Here is a 12,671-nt window from a genome sequence, read left to right as displayed (position 1 = left end):
CCACATGAAGACACAGGAACAAGGTGCCATACGTGAAGCAGAGATCAAACCTTCCCCAGACACTGAATCTACCAGTGCCCTGATCTTGGACTTTTCTGCCCCCAGAACTGTGAGCAATAAATTCTTATTGTTTATAAATCACTCAGGTGAAGATATTTTATTATAGCAGCAGGAACAGAGACTATTTTTTTAGCACTTACTGCTACAACACATTATCTACATATATATTTGCATGTGGCCTATTTCTCCCAGCTAGACTATAATCCTACTGATGGCAGGGGTTTTGCTTTGTTTACTCTGTTCCTGGTGGCTGGGAGATCACTGGCACACAGTAGGCGGAAGGAAGGGAGGGACGGAGGAAGGATGAGCGAATCTGGATTTCAGCCGAGTATCAGATGAGTTTTCTTATTCTTGTAGAGAAGCTATTAGAAGCTGGATGACAAATAATGAAGCTGATTTACACCTGCAAAGACAACCAAACTTTAAAGATCCCGATTTATAGTGTGATAATCTGAAGGGCTACTTAGAGCACGATTTCAAAGGTAATAGGGGGAGGTGGGGAAATTAATGTCTCCAGAGGAAAGCAATTCAGAATTCCTGGAGAAGGTTTCAAATAGTACCTTGAAGGGGATCAGAATAGGTCATCCCCAGAATATGCGACCTTGCCATAAGGATTATTTTGAACTGAAGGCGGCTGAGAATCTACAAGTGCAGGAGAAATTCTCTGCCTTCCCCTCATCTGCCTAAACCCAGGACTCCCAATTTCCCTTGTAAAATTCCCCTCCGCTGTACCAGGAACAGAAAAGTTGAGTCCTATTGCTGGAGATGGTGAGTTGGCATGGAGATGAGATGCAGAAACGCACCTTACTAAAATAACCCTCATCTTCCATTAGCTTCCCCATATTCTTCCTAGTCACCTTCCTGCAATTCAGCACCCCGTGAAACACAGACATGCTTTTCTTTGTTAGAAATGCTATATAAGCCCCCAATCCTCCCACTTCGACTTTCACTCCTTTTCTGTGAACTCCTGTGCATGTAAAATATTAATAAAAGTGCATGTCTTGTATCCTGCGAGATGTGTCTTTTGTTAGTTTAATTCACTGGCCTTAAATACTACACCTAAGAGGGTAGAGGAGAAGTTATTTTCTCCTCGATGACCTTCACTTTACCACCGACTCACGTGCTGGCCTACGCCATTCTATTCCGTGCCCTGCCAGATCACAAGTATTTAATCTGATGTGTTCTGCTTTGGAAGAGCTATATTTATAGCACACTCACATGGGACGAAATCAGGTAAGAGGGCATAAAAACATGTCACATGAGGACTTCGGGATTTTTAACCCAGAGAAGAAAAAATCTAAAGAGGAAGAAGGTGATTGTATACTCCATAAAGCCCAGAGAGAACAGAACTGGGATCAAAGAATTGATGTTTTAAAGCAAAGTAAACCTTCGTTCTATATAAATCTGAATGCTCGAACAGAACTGTGAGCAGAGGGCACAGGCTGCCAGCCAAGAGGAGAAGAAACGGCCTTTTTGGGAAGATGTGGTGTGGGAGAACAGATGGATAACTGGCTTGAATCGCTATTGGCGGCACGCAGGGTAAACACAAGCAGAGCACAGGTGGTGCGGGACCTGGAGGCTGCGCTACCACCCATTGGCTGTGGGGCCTTGACTGCCAATCAACAGTTTTGGGCGTAAGTTCTCTCCATCACAGCAAGATGCATTAAATCGGTGGTTGGCCAGCCCAGTTCCTGAGAGCCCAGGGTTCAGAGCAAATGGCACAGGAATGCTTTAGTAGTGGTTGGAAATAAAAATCCAACCAGGAGCCAGACCCAGTGGCTCACGCCTGTAATCCCAGCACTTTGGGAGGCTGAGGCGGGCAGATCATGAGGTCAGGAGATCGAGACCATCCTGGCTAACACGGTGAAACCCCGTCTCTACCAAAAATACAAAAAACTAGCCGGGCGAGGTGGTGGGCACCTGTAGTCCCAGCTACTCGGGAGACTGAGGCAGGAGAATGGCGTAAACCCGGGAGGCGGAGCTTGCAATGAGCCAAGATGGCGCCACTGCACTCCAGCCTGGGAGACAGAGCGAGACTCCGTCTCCAAAAAAAAAAAAAAAAAAAAAAAAAAAAAATCTAACTGGGCCAGGTAGCCAGATACTCCCAGACTCAGGACCATTCCCCTGAGTTTTAATATATTTCCAGTTATAATAAGTTTCCAAACATTTTAAATAAATTTCCATGTTCTATGTCAATTTGCCTCGATTACAAAAACCCTTTAAAAGATCTAGCCATAAATAATTTTCTATGACTTTGAAGTTTTGAGGCAACTGCTATATATGCCCAAATAGAAGGAGACTCCAAATATAAGGTGATGTCACATTTTACAAAGAATAAATATCTTGTGGCTGACTCTCAGTGCTGTCAGAGAGAGTCAAATACTGTGGCAGAGATTCAAGATGCTTACTAACTCCATTTTCTTCCTCAGAATATAGACAACTAAATGCCTAGCCTTCCTTGCAGTTAGATTGGCCCAAGTGATTGAATTTTGGCCAGTGAAATATGTGCAGAATGGTGTCTGCCATTTTCCAGCCTGGCAACAAAAGGATCTGTGTGGTCTTCCCACATTTTCTCTCTTCTCTGGGGACAGTATACAGTATCTAACACAACAAATATGTGTTAACCAACTTTTTATGATATTGGTAAAGCTTTGGGTCAACAGTATGCTATTCAGTTAAATTTCTGAGGAGTCAAAAGTTACACATGGATTTTGGCTGTGTGGGGGTTTCGTGCCCATAACCTCTCATTGTTTGAAGGCCAACTTCACTAACTTAGAAGTATCCTTCTCTCCAAATCCTTATTTATATTTAACTAAAAAAAAGCCATCTGAAAATTTCTCACCTGTCTTGTGGATATCACTAGAGATACTGGGTCACCTAACCCCTTTCTAATGGAAACTTCTATTCAACTAATTGGAAACAGTATTTGTTTTGAATATTTGAGTTTATCATGGCATCTAATATTTACAATTGTGACATCATGTCTCTAGAAATAAATGTTAAATCTCTATTTAAACATGTAAGTTGAATGTATCAGGTGACTTATATAAACACACCAAAATAAGATTGATTGACATCATGCAGGCCAATGTATCTCCAGCAAGGAGCACACTGTTGTTCAAAATAAAGTAATGGAAAATGTACTTCTTGTGCCATGGGAGATCTTGTGAGATTTCAAATATAAGGTGACTCTCTCTTTTCTGAAGAATAATTCTGAGGGGAAAAAAGCCTCATCTTATATTCAGGCATATGTGGCAATCTTTGGCAAATTTTTATTTCTGAACATTTATTTTTGCATATTCTCTAAGTGCATATGGAAAAAATAAACATGATTTATTTTTGTTCAGTTGTATAAGCTCATTTGGCTTTGGCATCTACATGGAATGGGAACCCAGTAACATTTTATAGGTACAAAAACCTCTGATTATTTTTTCAGGTGCTTTTGAGTTAAAAAAATAAATAAACAAATATGCTTTGCAAGCAACAGTACTTCTGACTATAAAGTCACATGTAAGTCAAATGAAAGTAATCCACACATACCTTCTCAAGGGCCAATTTTTACCTGCAAGTCCTATTCTAATTTTGATCTATTGATGGAGGACAGGGAAGAGAAATGTGGCAATGATTAATAGAAAAGAAGTAGCATTGTTCTGATTGATTAGATTTTTGTTTTCACTATTGTTCTCTGCTTTGTTCTCCATGAATAGATTATCCGATAAGGCTCAAGTTTATACTTTCTTGCCAAAATTGCTGGGTTAGCAAAGTATACTTGAAATGGCCTCTAGGATTTTGTTCAAAGTTGAAATGAAACAAAAGTTTCTAAACTTCGCTACCAAAGAGGGGAAGAACTCTTACTGGCAAACTCATCATTAATGACCATACATTTTAAATTAATTAATTCACTATTTGTGAGTTATTGCACCCAGCTTAAGATTTTCAAGGTAATAGCTAACAACTTTTATCTTTTAAAACATTCCTCATAGAAGGTGGAAAAGTCATTTTCATTCCGAAATTCTCCTTTTGTTAAACTTATCAATTCTCTAAAAATGATCTAAGCACTTTATAGTAAAGTTATCATACTTTCAAGAGTTCATTTATGCAAAACCACTAGTGTTCTGGGCTCACAGATGCTCTGAGCCCTCCAAAGAGGATCAGAATTGGTCGGGCTCCATGTAGATCTCAATAATTTTGATGAGTGATTGCACATATAGGTGCACACAAAAACAAAGTTTCAGGATAAACAAACCTACTAAAAATTTTGGGTTGGTTGGGGGGCAGGTGGAGTGCCTCATGCTTGTATTCCTAGCACTTTGGGAGGCCGAGGTGGGTGCATCCCTTGAGTCTAGGAGTTTGAAACCAGCCTGGGCAACATGGCAAAACCCCATCCCTACAAAAAAAATACAAAAATTGTCTGGATGTGGGAGTGTGTGCCTGTAGTCTCAGCTACTTGGGAGGCTGAGGAGGTGGGATCACTTGAGCCTGGAAGGTTGAGGCTGCAGTGAGCTATGATCACCCCACTGCACCCCAGCCTGAGTGACAGAATGAGACTCTATCTCAAAAAAGACATGCAGGGGAAAGCAGTCAAAGATTTATTTGATAGTTATTTCATGATCTTATTACTATCAAAGATGTGATAGTAATCACTATCACTAAGAAGTGATCACTGGAAAGGAGTAGGGAGTTTCAGGAAAAGTGAAGACCCTACTCTCAGAAATTTTTCTGCTCACATAGATGCCACCTATTGTCAACTAAGGTGGATTTTCACAGTTTTTAATGAAATATGTTGGAGTGTCTATTGCCAACTTGGCACTATGCCTCCACCTGCCTCATACTCTCCCATCTATCAAACGGCATGAATTCCTAGGGATGATATTTTCAGAGTCTCTGCCAACGGGGTTCCAGGTTGGACTCCTTGCAATGAGAAGCACTTGTGTGACATGCAGAAGGCAGGGGAGAAGCCAGATTATTGCTCCACTATCAGCAGAATGCATCTACGTGGGCTCCAGCAGACCAGAGACTTTCCAGTTCCATTAGGCCAGCAGTTCTCAAAAGTGTGGCTCAGGAACCCCTAGAAGCTCTAGAGTCCTTTTAGGGATTCCACAAGGTTAAAACTATTTTCTTAATGGCACTAAGACATTATTTGCCTTTTAATACTCTCGTTCTCTCATGACGGTAGAGTGGAATTTTTCAAACACTACGTGACCTCTGATGATGTTATCACTCTGATGGCTAGGGGAGTGCCTGCTTGTATATGCTTGTGATTTAAATTTTTCTGTTTTAATTTCTAACGCAAAAAATACCAATAGGTATAATCTATATAAGCAAAAGCTCTCTGAGGTGTTCAATAAATTTTTAAGGGCCAGGCACAATGGTTCATGCCTGTAATCCAGCACTTTGGGAGGCCAAGGTGGGTGGATTGTTTGAGCCCAGAAGTTTGAGACCAGCCTGGGCAACCTAGCAAGACCCTGTCTCTATAAAAAACATAATAATCATCATATTAATTTTTAAGAATGTAAAGTGGTCACAAGACTGAAACACTTGGGGAATGCTATTCCAGGTTATGTCCTGAAAATCACCCACCCAATGCTTTAGGTCACTGCAATTATCAGCATTGATTTTTAGTAATTCTGGCAACTTCTTGATTCCCCAAAAGATACTGGCAACCCTAAGAACTGGCAGCTTTCTCTGACTTTATTCCTTCAGTCCTTTCAGATTTTGTACATTCCTAATTCCCTGTGTTAAATCACTTTATCCCTGAAATATTTGAAATGGTTTCTGTCTTCCTGACTAAACCATGAATAGAGTTCAATGCAAAATACTATAAATTTGTTTTTAATATATCTTTAAAATCATACCATATGAGAAATCTCTTCCCCACTCTGATAATGAATTAGAAGATCCTATCTTCAAACCATTTTCTTTAAGTTTATGGCCAAAATTCTCAGTGTTCTATGTTTTAAAATGGTTTTTCTGTATAAAACATGCCATATGCTTTTCAGAGAAAGCTCAAAATTAACTGGTAAAGCTTTATGTACAACTCTACTGAAGCTCTTGCTGGAATGGATAGGAATACTGTAGCACAGTATGTTCTAACACAATTGTGTTCCAAGAAGTTCCAAGCTATTAAAACAATAACAACAACAACAACAACAACAACAAACATCTGATTTAATAGTTTTGATGGTAGAAAAAAGGATTAGGGGATAGACAGTTTCAAACTTGCCATAACACGTTTACTGTTCCCTATAAGTATTTACATAATTCTTAAAATTATTTTTGTAATGTAGCTACAAGTTACAGATTGGACTCCTTGTTCCACTCTTTCCTCCTTCTCAACACTGTACTTGACTAGCTTAAGAAAAAAATATAGTTATAAACCCTAAATATCGCTCACAGACCCATCGTTTCATCACATCTAGTATTTGCATGAGAAAGGGCTTTTCTTTACCAAGACCAGCTATCACCAGCACAGACAGATTCTTATACCTTCTTAACACTCTATAATAAACCAAAGCAACTCATACAAAGCTTCTGAGTTGCAGAAACATCAGCTATTTTTCCTAAGTGCTTGGTCTTGGATCACAACAGCACTACAATCAACGGAGGTCTGTGCAGGGCAGAAATGGATGCTTAATCCATCACCTGGTCTCCACTAAAATTGAATTATGAGAAATGCTGTAAAGTAGCCTGGCTTTATAGAAGACAAACTGGTTCTTTGTGGTCGCTGATACAGTTATATTAAACTGCTTGCCATTTCTAAAACCAATCTTGCTCTTTCTCCTGCTCTTGGGAATATGCTGGTCCCCTTGCATGAAATATTCTATCTTGATCATCTTGCTGTATCTACCCGCATGCGGCATTGGCATACTGCCTTGTACCTAATAAGATCTCAAATAAATCTATATCAATATATGCATGAACATATATTTATTTTAATGAATAGTGTTATCTAAACAGTCACTTTCTAATAAGGCAAAAAACTGTAAGCACAGAGACAGGAAGCCCGAAGGGAAGCAATATTTGGGCAATCATAAAAGATAGCTGACACCAGTCATCTCTTTTATCTAAAAGGTGTTAAAATATTTATTTTGGCCATATTTCCTGTTGCTTTGAAATACAATGAATTTCTTTTTACCAGAGTTTTTTGTTTTTGTTTTTTTTGTTTGTTTGTTTTTGTTTTTTTTTTGAGACAAGGCTGACTCTGTCACTCTGGGTAGAGTACAATGGCACAGTCTTGGCTCATTGCAACCTCTGCCTCCTGGCTCAATCCATCCTCCCACCTCAGCCTCCCAAGTAGCTAGGACTACAGGTATACCCCATGATGCTGGGCTAATTTTTGTAATTTTTTTGTAGAGACAGGGTTTTACCATTTTGCCCAGGCTGGTCTGGAACTCCTGAGCTCAAGCAATTTGCCCGCCTTTGGCCTCCCAAAGTGCTGGGAACACAGGTGGAAGTCCCTGGATCTGGCCTGGAATGTTTTTGAAAATGTATTTTTCTATTTTTGTTTTTAACAGTAGTATTGAGGTATAGGAACAGCAACACACACACACACACACACACACACACACACACACACACACACACACACACACATCCATCCCTCCACAGAGTGCAATTTGTGTTAAGTTTTAACTTATATGATTACCTGTAAACCATTACTACAACCGAGATAATGCGCAGATCAGGATATCAGAAGGGGCAGGAGGGAAGGATTATCAAGGAGTGTGGAGAAGCTTTTGGGTGACAGATTTGTTGTCACATTTAAAATTTTAAATCTTACTTCAAATAGAATATATGTGGTATTTGTTTAAACTGAGGCTAGTTACAAGTCAAGGGAAAAATCTTAGTGAGTAGCTTGACATTTTCGATAATTAAAACAGAGCTTTTTTTTCCCCTAAGACTTGGAATCACCATCTCTATTTCTAAAATTAATTGATATTTCTTTAAAAACATAAATAATAGTCTTGGGCTGGGTGTGGTGGCTTATGCCTGTAATCCCAGCACTTTGGGAGACCAAGGCAGGCAGATCACGAGGTCAGGAGTTCGAGACCAGCCTGGCCAATATGGTGAAACCCTGTCTCTACTAAAAATACAAAAATCAGCCGGGTGTGGCGGCATGTACCTGCAGTTCCAGCTACTCGGGAGGCTGAGGCAGAAAAATTGCTTGAACCCAGGAGGCAGAGGTTGCAGTGAGCCGAGATTGTGCCACTGCACACCAGCCTGGGCGACAGAGCAAGACTCCATCTCAAAAAAAAAAAAAAAACCAAAAAAAACCCAAAGAAATGAGATTCAATGGGGTCAACAAAGATATCTTTGGGGCTTATCCATTTTGTTTCTTGAGTTTTTTATCAAAGGAGAAGACAATAATTCCATCTCAATTAATTTCCTCGTCTTGGCTTTTTTAAGGAGAAAAATATTGTAATTTATATGTAAAGCTCTTAAAGCAAAGAAGCCTAATCAGCTCTTGATTTTTCATATCATAGATTTTCAGAGGAAAAGTCTATGTTTATGTTGACATTTTCACTAACTTTGCTGAAGTTCATTCTAGATATAAATCGAGTTCGTTTGTTCTCACAAGCAGTAACCATAGGAAAAGGCAATAGATTTTTATACACTTATAAGAAGAGCTTGGGACCTACTTGAGGCATCAGTAGAAAAGCAGATTCTTTCTGGACCCACATGCAAATGTGAATGGACGAGAATCAATACTGTGTGGTTGTTTCAAGTCTTACAAAATCTCAGACAGGCCAGGAATGGTGGCTCACACCTAAAATCCCAGCATTTTGGGAGGCTGTGGCAGGAGGATCTCTTGCCTATGAGTTTGAGACGAAGCTGTGCAACACACCGAGACCCATCACTACAAAAACATTTAAAAATCAGCCAGACGGCCGGGCGTGGTGGTTCACACCTGTAACCCCAGCACTTTGGGAGGCCGAGACAGGCGGATCATGAGGTCAGGAGATCAAGACCATCCTGGCTAACACGGTGAAACCCCGTCTCTACTAAAAAATACAAAAAACTAGCCAAGTGAGGTGGCGGGCGCCTGTAGTCCCTGCTACTCGGGAGGCTGAGGCAGGAGAGTGGTGTAAACCCGGGAGGCAGAGCTTGCAGTGAGCTGAGATCCAGCCACTGCACTTCATCCTGGGCAACAGAGCAAGACTCTGTCTCAAAAAAAAAAAAAAAAAAAAAAAATTAGCCAGACGTAGTAGTACACTACTGTTATCTCAGCTACCCAGAAGACTGAGGTGAGAGGATTGCTTGAACCCACGAGGCTGAGATTACAGTGAGCTACTATGTGATCATGCCACTGCACTCCAAGCTGGATGACAGAGTGAGATCCTGTCTCCAGATTTAAAAAAATATATAAAATCTCAGATAAAGGAGGCATCAAATAGAAATATAAATACAAAAGCATCTCACCAGACCCAAATATAAATGATAGAGATTATCTTCTTAATCCCTTTTGTTGACATTAACTGCAAATACAAAAATGGTTTCCATGTGAATAAGTAGGAATCAAGTAATATGTACTTTTCACCTTTCCCTCAACACATTTACATGTTAGAATTATATGTACCCCTCTTAATAGTTTCTTGTTAGGATTGTATCAGAGCAACACAAATCACAGGACAGAAGGCTTCCTTCTACTCAGTCCTATGTTGAGACATTGAACTGTAATGAGATAACTTTACTACTGATTGACTGATGGATTGAGACAAGGTCTCACTCTGTTGCCCAGGCTGGAGTGCAGTGGTGCAATCACGGCTCACTGCTGCCTCAATTTCCTGGGCTCCAGGGATCCTCCCATCTCAGCCTCCCAAGTACTTGGGACTATAGGCCTCCAACACCACACCCAGATAATTAATTTCTTTTTTTTTTTTTGAGAGACAGGGTCTCCCTATGTTGTGCAGGTGGCAGAAAACTTTAGAAGTTAACCTGCACCTTCAAAAGAAAAAAAAAAGAAAAAAACTCCTGATATGTAATTTTAACTAAAGGGGATAAAAATAAATGTCTTTTCTCTCCCTCCTCACTCCACATTTCATGGAAATATACAATGCAAACAATGCAAAAATAATGAGATGTGTCTAAACACACAAACCTGTGACTAGAGGTTCGAAGACAGGTTTGTGTGTTTAGACATGTCTCATTATTTTCTAGTAGCCTGGATGTCTGTTGACATTTGGCCTATTTTACTTATAAAACAGTTTCTTCTTCCCTAGTATTTTAGGTAATATGTCCCTTTTTAATTTTTTTTGCATTTTCTTGATTTTCTGCTTAAGCAAGCAAATAATTGTAAAATAAATAGAAGATTATACCAAAATTTAGATAAAATAATGTGGTGTAAAACCTCATTAATGTATCTGCAAATTCTGGCAATGGAGCTAAGTTGACTTTTTTTTTTTTTTGAGACAGGGTCTTGCTGTGTCATCCACAGTGGAGTGCAGTGGCATGATCACAGCTCATTGCAGCCTTGAACTCCTGGGCTCAAGTGATCCTCCCACTCCAGCCTCCTGAGTGCCTGGGACTACAGGTGTACAACATCATGCTTGGCTAATTTTTTTTTTTTTTTTGGTAGAGATGGAGTCTTGCTATGTTGCCCAGGCTGGTCTTGAATTCCTGGGCATAAGTGACCCCCTGCCTTGGCCTCCCAAAATGCCAGGATTATAGGCATGAGTCACCATGCCTGGCCTAACTTGACATTTTGAACAAACATTCCACCGAAGAATACCTAACAATGCTGGATTACTTCATTTACTTTTCAATTTTTAAGAGTTAATGGTTGAGGATTTTCCAGGGTTGACAAAATACTCAAATCCTCATATTCAGGAGGCACAATGAATCCGAAGCAGGAAAAAGTGAAACATAAACCTGTACCTTGATGGATTACAGTGAGATGACACCACACCAAAGACAGAAGACTTGAAAGAGTTAGAAAGAGAGACTGCATACGAAGAACTGATGTGGTTATAATGAGAGTTGACTCCTCAACAGTCAGAAGCCAACTGTCAATCAAATACCATCTTTCAAGTTCTAGGAAAAAGTATAAACCTACAATCATTTTCAAGCAAAACTATCTTCTATAAATAAATTTCCTTCAGACACATAGAGACTTCATTGTCAAAAATTTTCTCATGAAAGAAACTTGTCAATGACAAGCTTCAAGAACAACAGTGATATCAAAAGGAATCTTTGATATGTGGAAGAAATGGTAAGAAAAGGGAGTAGTAATTTAGTGAATAAATGTAAACAAATACAGACTTATTTTTAAAAGATAAATGGTAAAAATATTTGGTGTGTAAGGTTAAGAAAATATAAAACCAAATTATTGGCAAAAATATAAATCAAGTAGGAGTTATCAGGCTTAAATGCTCCAAAGTCCTTAACTGGTTAACTTTAGATTTTAAGAATGCATGCTGAAATTTCTAAGGTATCCATTTAAACAACCCCAGAACTATAATGTATAACTTCCAAACTAATAAAGGGTAAAAATCTGATTAAAATAAATAAATAAAATCATTCCTGGATTTTTTTTTTTTTTTTTGACAGTGTCTTTCTCTGTCACCCAGGCTGAAGTGCAATGGCGTCATCTGGGCTCGCTACAAACTCTGCCTCCTGGATTCATGCAATTCTCATACCTCAGTCTCCAGAGTAGTTGGGATTACAGGTGTGTGCCACCACACCCATCTAATTTTTCTATTTTTGTTGAGAAGGGGCTTCACCATGTTGGCCAAGCTGGTCTCAAACTCCTGGCCTCAAGTGATCCACCCACCTTGGCCTCCCAAAGTGCTGGGATTACAGGCGTGAGCCACTGTGCCTGGCCAGAAAATAATTCTTAAAGAAAGAAATGGGGAGCTGAGAGGTGATGAAGAAAAACTACAGCATGCAAAAAGGACAAAATAGGTTTGTAGTGCAAACTAAGCGCAAATGTGTAATCACAACCAAAGTAAGATGAGCAAATGCTACATTTTAAAAAGATAAATATTGTCCCACTAAACTAAAAAAAAAAAAAAAATTGAGCTATCTCCCATCTGAAATCAACAAACCTGAAATCAGAGACAGAAACAACAGTAGGATCACCTACATACCTTTGGAAATTAGCACACTTATAAATAACTCACCATCCCAATAAAAAAAACAAAATGAAAATAGAAAATACTTAGAACTGAATAATAATGAAATACTACATATGAACTTTTGTGAGATACAGAAAACCAGGTTCTCAAAAAGAAACGTAAATAGCTTGTGTGATTAACAAAAGAGACTTTGAGAAATAATGAGCTAAGTACCTGACTTAAATGAAAAAGAAATTAGAATCAAATTTAAAAATAAGTTAATGAAATAGAAAATAGAATTAAAACTACATTTTATTCTCTGAAAATATTATTCAAAAATATCTAGTAAGATTTATCAAGTAAAAATTGAGAGAAGGAAAAGATGTAACTGTAGATACCGCAGAGATTCCTAAGAAAATGAGATAATAAATTCATGCCTAAAATTCCGAAAATCTAGATGAAATAGAAAAAGAACTAGGAAGCTATAATGCCCAAACTGGCATGAGAAGAGAGTGAAAACCCTAAAGCGTTCTGTTAAAGAATTTGAATCAATAGTTA

General features: G+C 39.0%; 1 protein-coding gene across 12 annotated transcripts in view; it reads right to left on the bottom strand.

Moving 5' to 3' along the window:
- Positions 1 to 12,671, bottom strand: part of CACNB2 (calcium voltage-gated channel auxiliary subunit beta 2) — a 406,631-nt gene that overhangs the window by 102,766 nt on the left and 291,194 nt on the right. The gene's annotated exons all lie outside the window — the stretch shown is intronic.

This window comes from Macaca fascicularis, chromosome 9, assembly GCF_037993035.2.
Source record: "Macaca fascicularis isolate 582-1 chromosome 9, T2T-MFA8v1.1".
Classification (NCBI taxonomy): domain Eukaryota; kingdom Metazoa; phylum Chordata; class Mammalia; order Primates; family Cercopithecidae; genus Macaca; species Macaca fascicularis.
This window is presented reverse-complemented; position numbering and strand designations above follow the sequence as displayed.